This window comes from Euprymna scolopes, chromosome 6, assembly GCF_053919585.1.
Source record: "Euprymna scolopes isolate OS-2025 chromosome 6, ASM5391958v1, whole genome shotgun sequence".
NCBI classification, from domain to species: Eukaryota; Metazoa; Mollusca; class Cephalopoda; order Sepiida; family Sepiolidae; genus Euprymna; species Euprymna scolopes.
Window position 1 is genome coordinate 125,247,861 of NC_136487.1, and position 8,336 is coordinate 125,256,196.

Here is an 8,336-nt window from a genome sequence, read left to right on the forward strand (position 1 = left end):
ATGACGTCGTCATATAGTGACGTCTTTATATTACTGACGTCATCAACTATGCACAGAGATAATGATCAATAGAAAACAAGCCAGCAAGATCTAATAGATATATAGATTGATTGATCAAGGCCATTCTTGATAGTCGTACATCTAAAGAACATCACATCGACTGATGTTTCCCAGAGATCGATATTTGGACCTATATTATTCATGATCTTCATAAACAGCATCAAGGATGCAATTACGTCTAAGAAAAAGTTCTTGCTGAGAGGACCCTCTGTCCCCGGCATGAAGACAAATCGAATGCCAATACATGCAAGATGATGCCTGTAACTGTAGAAAATGACCCCTATCAGTAGTAGAACACGGAAAAAAATAGATAGTTGGATTTAATGCTACTAAGAAAAAGCTCATTTCCTTTAACAACTGAAAGAAACATTTGAAGCCATCGATTTTATGTTTGATAAAAGCCTTCCCGATAGTCCAAGGTTCAAACTCCGCAGACTCAAACAACATGAAATGGAATAAACATGTAGAAGATGTTGCCGAGTTTTCTACAAAAAAAAGTAGGCTCCCTTTACTGGACTAGAAAACTTTTCACATAAGCCAGTAACCTATATCTCCACAAAACCACCATTCGTCCATTCATTAACTACTGTTTGCATATCTGAACTGCTTTATCAACTTCTAGTCTCTTCCTCTTGGATAGGATACAAAAAGATTTTTTTAATAAAATAGGTCCTGCATTGTCTGTCAAGCTACAGAACCTGTCGCATCGCCGCAGTGTAGAATCTCTGTGCTTATTATACAAATATTTCCGCAGAATTTGATTTTATTAATCTATTGCTCTTGTAAACACCAGGAAAACTTCTTATGACCCACTCGACTAGCAGCGAAGTTCAATTCTTTACTATCAAGGTCCTTAAGTGCCGGAAATGTTTCTAGTCTGATAGCTTCTTTCTGTGGACTGCTTGCCTTTTGGAATTTCCCCAACCGTGCAAACATGCAGGACTAAAGTATCGAAATGTTAAAGTTTTATTAGTAATAGAAAATGTGTAAAAACTTTGTGAAAAACATGATTCGTAAATACGTGGGCGTTCCAAAAGTAATGCGTCCTATTTTATTCCGCTCGAATGGATAAGATGGGGCTGCAAATTGAACAGTTATGTATGACTGAATTTATGTATTAGAAGTTTTATCTCTCTGTTGCAGGTATGGACGAAAGCAACCCTTGTCATCGACATGCGTCAAAAGCAGAAGTGTTTCATTCAATTTTTGGCAAAAAGTGCATTAAGAATGTTGTTTACTACGAGGGGCGTGCAATAAGTAATGTCCCTGACCCACTTTCAGTTGTCTGATTTAGCTGAAATTTTGCATGTGAAATGATTTATATCTCTACAGGTTATGTGATAAATTACAGCTCTGAACTAATTGTGGTTTTCTGTTTTACAGGTGTTTGAACTGTGTCAGGTGTGAAATGGAGCCTGTTGAATGTCGAGCAGTGATCCGGTTTTTGTATTTAAAAGGACGCACACCACAGGAGACTTTTAATGAAATGAAAGAAACTTATTGTGATAATGCCCCATCATATGACCTTGTGAACGCTGGCATCGTGAATTCAAACATGGCCGGAAGTCTGTGGAAACAGCTCCCAGACCTGATCGCCCCCTTTCTGCCATTGATGAGGCATCTGTCCGTCAAGTTGAGACTGTCATTTTGGAAGATCGGCGCATTACAATTCACCAAATAGCCCAAGATGTCAAGATTAGTATAGGGTCTGTGGAAACTATCATTCATGACCATTTGTATAGGCATAAGGTGTCTGCCAGATGGATTCCCAGGTTGATCACGCCATTCCAGAAGCGAGAACGCGTCGAGTGCTCGAGGATGAATTTGGAGATGTGCCAAGAAGATGAGTCAAAGTTTTTCAAAAGACTGATTACACAGGATGAAACCTGGGTCCATCACTATGATCTAGAGACCATAGCCAAGTCAATGCAGTGGAAGCACTTGGACTCACCATCTCCAAAGAAGGCAAGGGTGCAGCCCTCCGCTGGCAAGGTCATACTCACAGTCTTCTGGGACCAGGACGGAGTAGTGATAACATATTTCCTGGCAAAGTGTACCATAATTACAGGAGCCTATTATGCTTCACTTTTGAGGAAATTAAGGGAAGCTATCAAAATCAAGAGGCGGGGCAATATCAGCAAAGGTACCCTCCTCCTGCAGGACAACTCTCCAGTCCACAACTCGCATGTCGCCGGATCAGAAGCACGGGCGTGTGGTTATGAAATCCTTCCCCATCATCTCTACTCGCCTGACCTTGCACCCTCTGACTTTCACCTCTTCCCAGCCATGAAGTTGTTTTTGAAAGGAAAGCGTTTCCCAGATGACGCAGCCTTGATTTCTGAAGTCACGTCGTGGTTGGAGGACCAACCTGGGGTGTTCTACAAAACCGGTCTCCAGAGCTGCATCAAACGATGGGAGAAATACATAGCTCTGGGTGGTTCCTATGTAGAGAAAGACTAATAACTGTGCCAAGTTTCATTACTCTACAGCTATGGGAAGTGGGTCAGGGGCATTACTTATTGCACGCCCCTCCTATGAAGAAAAATAAATTCTGGAACGCAATAGGTCGCCTGTTTTAATGGTAATACTCGCGTCTTCAACTTTTGAAGTTTAAAAACAAGGGGGCTTTACTTTCGAAAAGACTCCCGCACTTATATAAATCTTTTATGTTTCATGAAGTAAGAATAAATGTAATTTTAATCCAAGGTATTAAATGATAGAGTTGTCTAAAGTTAGATTGAAGACTGGTAGAAATCGCTTAATGCGTATCGTAAGAAAATAAAACGAATTGACCCCGACGTGATTTGAACACGCAACCTTCTGATCTGGAGTCAGACGCGCTACCGTTGCGCCACAGGGCCACTGACTTTGATTGGTCCTGACTGGACACTCTTTTCTTTAAATGCGGGGGAATTTCCACAAATCCCGCTAGTATTGACATTATGTTTATACATCCTACACACTCATAAATGTTTATGTATTAAAGTGACTTAAAATAAAAAGAAAGTATTATTTCACGATTATAACCAAATAATAGCCAAGCCTCTAATCCTTAAAAATATCTCTGCACGTTTACAGCTGATGCAATCACAGAGAAAATGTGTTTTTATTTAAAAGTGAAAAGTAATTTATCCTTTCTTTCCATTACTTGACATTTAAAGAAAAGAGTGTCCAGTCAGGACCAATCAAAGTCAGTGGCCCTGTGGCGCAACGGTAGCGCGTCTGACTCCAGATCAGAAGGTTGCGTGTTCAAATCACGTCGGGGTCAATTCGTTTTATTTTCTTACGATACGCATATATTAATGATGGTATCCTGTGGACGTTCAGCGTAAATGGAGACACCCTGATATTATTGTACCTATTTACTATGCCTCCCCACGGGACAGAGTTAAACACCAAGATCGTTTTTTAACGCGGAGAAAAGGTATAAAAAAATGTCTCAGTCGTTAAGGACTGCTCCTCCACCGAAAGAGGACAAGAAATGGAAGTGCAGACTGCAGCACCTGAAGAACAGATACTACACTTTGATTTTGGCCGAAAGGCCAAGTTTAGCTCTATTGTTAAAATTGTAAAAGTATTTATCTAAATTAATAATAAATTTATATGCATACATAAATATAAGTATAATGTATACATTTATATATATATATATATATATATATATCTTAATAAATAATATATATACATACACACACACACGCACCCCCACACATATATATATGTATATATATATATACATATATATATGTGTGTATATATATATATATATATATATATATATATATATATATATATATATATATATATATATATTCAGCTATAATCGAAGCCAAAACCAAAACTTATGTAGAATTCTAGGTAAAATTATTTATTACAAGAAATGGAAGATCATAACAATCAAACAACAGTCACCCAAAAGAAAAGGGTGTAAGCGTGATACACAAAATAACACACACGCTATCGTATTAATATATAGTTTTTTTTAAGTTTCATTTTAGTAATATTTCTAGAAGAAGCATCGTAGTAAAATCGAAAAATAATCAGTGTTCACTTTTCGCTTATGTTTTCTATTTTAATACATGGCGTTATCTTATTTGGTTTCTCGCGAATTTAATGCCAATAAAAGATTTCTTCCCGATGTCTTTCATAGAATGACGTCATCACTTTGTGACGTCCTCACTTTTGTGATGTTATAAAAGAGTTGTTTATGCGTCTTGCACCTCTGTTTCAGTTGATGATCTCATCATTTTCTGACGGTATCCTATCAAACACGGGGCGGGAAACAATTGTACCCAAAGTGTTGCCAACATTTTCAAAATGAGTAAATGCTTTTGTGTCCATTCCCTTAAACATGGTATCTTTAAGAAAAATATTTATACTTTTAGTATCGCACCATTCACCAATCACCTATCTACAAGAGAACGTAAAGTTATTTATTCATATATTACTGCACAAAGTACTAAAATCATACACACAGCTGTTTGAACTGTTATTTTGTTTTAATAGTTATTTGATTTATTTATTCTAAATTTCTTAAATTTATAAACCTTTCTTTTTTACTGCGTCGGTATTTATAAACGCTAATAATAACAAAATTTTGAATGGTTTTCACTCGAATTTACGATTTTAGTTTAATTTAAATAATATTCCCAGTAAAGCCGAAAAATTATAAATGTCTACGTGTCGTCCAGTGGCGTATCTAGGGTATGGCAGGCATGGTCCGTACCATGGGCGCCACTCTGACATGGGCGCAAAAATTGCTTGACAAAAATTAAAATTTGAACATATGCGTAATTACTGGAGCGAGTTTTTCTGCATAATTCCGATATATTCAAACCGGAATAAACGGAAGGCCACCACCCTTTTTTATGCATTCCATGTCCAATCATCCAGGGCTTGACACCCATACCCTCAGATTTGGCTGTAATTTGCAGTGCACGTAGACAATATAGAAACTAAGAAATCCTGAAAATTTGAGCATTTAATTCCAAGCGGTTTCCGATTTAGAGCATTTTTTGTTTTCGTTTTTGCTGCATAATGTGGCGCCCGGGATAAATTTTGTGATGTCATTTCTTTGAATATTTTGTAATTGAAAGATCTTGTGGCTCTGAAAATTTGCACAGGTAAGTATTTTGACCCAAGGAATCCAAAAATAGTATCAGATTTGCTGAACCTTATAGAGATATTAAGGGTTTTTAGATTTTTTACCCACATCCACCAAAATCCAATAGAAAAGGGTGTGGCTGATATGGTAATGCAATTTTTTTTCATATATTTTTTCTAGACACAATAAATTAACTCTGAACCAAAAATGGTAAAAAGTTCTTGTTCCATTCACTCACAGTTTCTGTTAAAAGTCGGGTCTATTTTCGATGATAATGAAAAATATTCCCTCCCCTATTAGATGTAATAATTTATTTAGACATTTGCTAAACTGACATCACACCTTAATTTTGGAATAAATTTGCAAGTAAGCCAGATACTAAAAAGTTCTGATAACAATTTCAACAATTTCACAGGCCTATAGTCTTCAAAATTAATTGATAAGGGTTGGAAACACCAAGTTATGATAAAAGTATGCTATTTTTTTAAATAAGAAACTAGTAATAGGATGGTAAAAATCTTAAACTTTTAGTACTATCTCAATCCAACAATTTTTATTAGAAAACTTCTTCAGAAACTTTTTAACCCTCAAAATACCACGGTATTTTGATCCAACTTTTAAAACTTTCGTCTATATCTTATTATATTCGACTCAACCCCGGACCAGGCACATCGTGAGCAGATTTCAGAAGTTGTACGGTTTGTGGATAGTGATTTTGAAAGGAAAACAGTTTGTGTTAGAGAGTCCTTTTTGGGGTTTCTCCATATACGTCAGAAGGATGCTGCAAGCTTCGTTGAAGTTATCATGCAACAACTGGAGAAAGACCAGATGAAGATAGAAGATTGTCGGTCACAATGTTATGACAATGCTGCTGTGATGGCGGGACACAGAAGTGGTGTGCAGCAAAGAATAAATGAAAAAAAAAAACAAGCTGGCAGTGTTTGTAAATTGTGATAACCATTCACTTAACCTTGTAGGTGTTCAGGCAGCCAGGCAAGACACAGAAATGGTCTCGTTCTTTGGAGTTATTGACTCATTGTATAGCTTCTTTTCCCGTTCCACACAGCGGTGGGAGAAATTAAAAGATGCTGTCCCATTGGTTTTAAAGGCTGAAGCAGAAAGCCGTTGGAGTTCTAGAACAGAAGCAGTGAAGCCTGTACAAATGTATCTTGACAAAATCGTTGATGTACTAGACAGCATGATAGAAGATGTCAGCCAAACAATTGATACCCAGAGTGACGCTAAACAACTAGTAAATCGCATACTAACATACGAGTTTCTAACATAGTTGGGTTTTTGGCACAAAATACTTACGCTAATAGATAGAGTGCAAAAACGATTGCAAGACAAGACAATGAATTTTCACAATGCTGCCCTAGACATAAAAGGCCTAAGAGATCATTTTAATGATGCAAGAGAAAATTTAGTTGATGAATGCTTGGAAGATGGCAAGAACCTTCTTGAAAAATGGGACGTTGAAATCAAAAGAAGGACAAGAGGAAAAACAAGAGTGGCTGGTGAAAATGCACGAGATGCCGGGTTATCAAGAACAGATGAAATGAAACGAGTCATGAAGGGAGCTCTAGACCGCCTGCACAGAGAGATGGATGATCGAGTCCCCCGGTTATTTGACATCGATTCCAAATTTGGCTTTCTGTTGGATGTCCAAGGCCTTTGTTACGGTCCTGACTCATCTGACTGTGAACAATTAGAGTCTATGTGTGAAAATTTAGTAGCTGTGTACAGTTCAGACATAGATGGCAAGTAATTATATGAGGAGATTATTGATTGCAAAATGTTGATATCAAGTCGTGCCAACTTAAAGTTATCGCGTCCTGAAGACCTTCTGACATTCATAGTTGAATATGGTGATGAGAGCGTATTTCCCAATCTTCGAATTGCTTTGCAAATAATGTTGATAATGGCAGTATCTATTGCAAGCTGCTAGCGAAGTTTCAGTAAACTGAAACTAATTCTTTCATGTCTCCGAGCCTCAATGAGTCAGGACAGATTGTGTGATCTAGCTTTGATGAGTATAGAAAGGGAAGAATTAGAGAAAACTAACTTTGATAAAATCATAGACGAATTTGCTTCCATAAAGGCACGAAAAGTGTTATTTTAGAATGTCATTATTGAAACAAAAAAGGCCGGATTTATTGAGGTTTATTGTGGTATGTTTGTTATCCTTCAATTTCTTCATGATAATAATAAATGAAGTATGTTGTAGTCCTTTCTTTTTGGATAACTTAGAATTTTATTTCTTAAAGCAAGAATAACCGTATAATTACTTTATTAAAATATTCATTTCATGGTTTATCTTTCGTTAAAATTGTGCCTGTATTATAATATTATGTAGGTTAGGTATATCTAAGGTATAAATTATTAAGAAGGGGCGCACATTCAAACTTTGCCATGGGCGCCATTTTACATAGGTACGCCACTGGTGTCGTCTATGTTTTCTATTTTAATGCGCGCCGTCATTATTGTTAATCTTCGGTATTTTCGACGCCACAAAAGATCTCTTCCCCATGTCTTCAAACGTTTCTACTGAATGACGTCATCTTTTCGTGACGCCATACATTTGTGACGCTATAAATAATCCGGGTACTTTATCCTGAAAAGTTTTGTACATATATATAAATTATTTTATCAGAGAATATATCTTTAGAAAGCTAAATTCTTCAGGATAAAAAAAATTAACGTTTCCATTTTGCTTCTTTTTTCTTTTTTTCTTAATTTTTCAGCTTCAATTATCCTCATTGTGCTGGTGATATCATAAAAGTTTATATATTTATCATTCTTCATTTTTAATTTAACACACACACACACACACACACACACACATATATATATATATATATATATATATATATATATATATATATATAAAGCTGAACGTCTGGGTGTGTGTCTGGTCATGAATAGGCTCCTATATGGTTGACTATTATAGAAAACTGATCACATATAATGATAGAAGATGTATCGAAACACAGGAATGGGTATGTTTGATCTGGCATAATGATGATTCGTTAAAATTGTGGGATCTGCGTACGCGCCTGGTCCACAAAGTATGGAAATAAAAAATTAAAAAACGTTTACAAGTGTTTTTGATATAGATGTACATAAGAATACTTTGATAAGTATGTTTTAACTTAAATAGGGATGGTATAAT

The 8,336-nt window shown here is 36.3% G+C and overlaps 2 non-coding genes across 2 annotated transcripts; one reads left to right on the forward strand and one right to left on the reverse strand.

The window, feature by feature from the left end:
- Window positions 1-2,849: 2,849 nt before the first annotated feature.
- On the reverse strand, window positions 2,850-2,921 carry Trnaw-cca (transfer RNA tryptophan (anticodon CCA)). The gene has a single exon. It is a non-coding gene; the product is annotated as a tRNA-Trp (tRNA).
- Window positions 2,922-3,256: 335 nt separating this feature from the next.
- Trnaw-cca (transfer RNA tryptophan (anticodon CCA)) lies at window positions 3,257-3,328 on the forward strand. Its single transcript has one exon. It is a non-coding gene; the product is annotated as a tRNA-Trp (tRNA).
- Window positions 3,329-8,336: the final 5,008 nt, after the last annotated feature.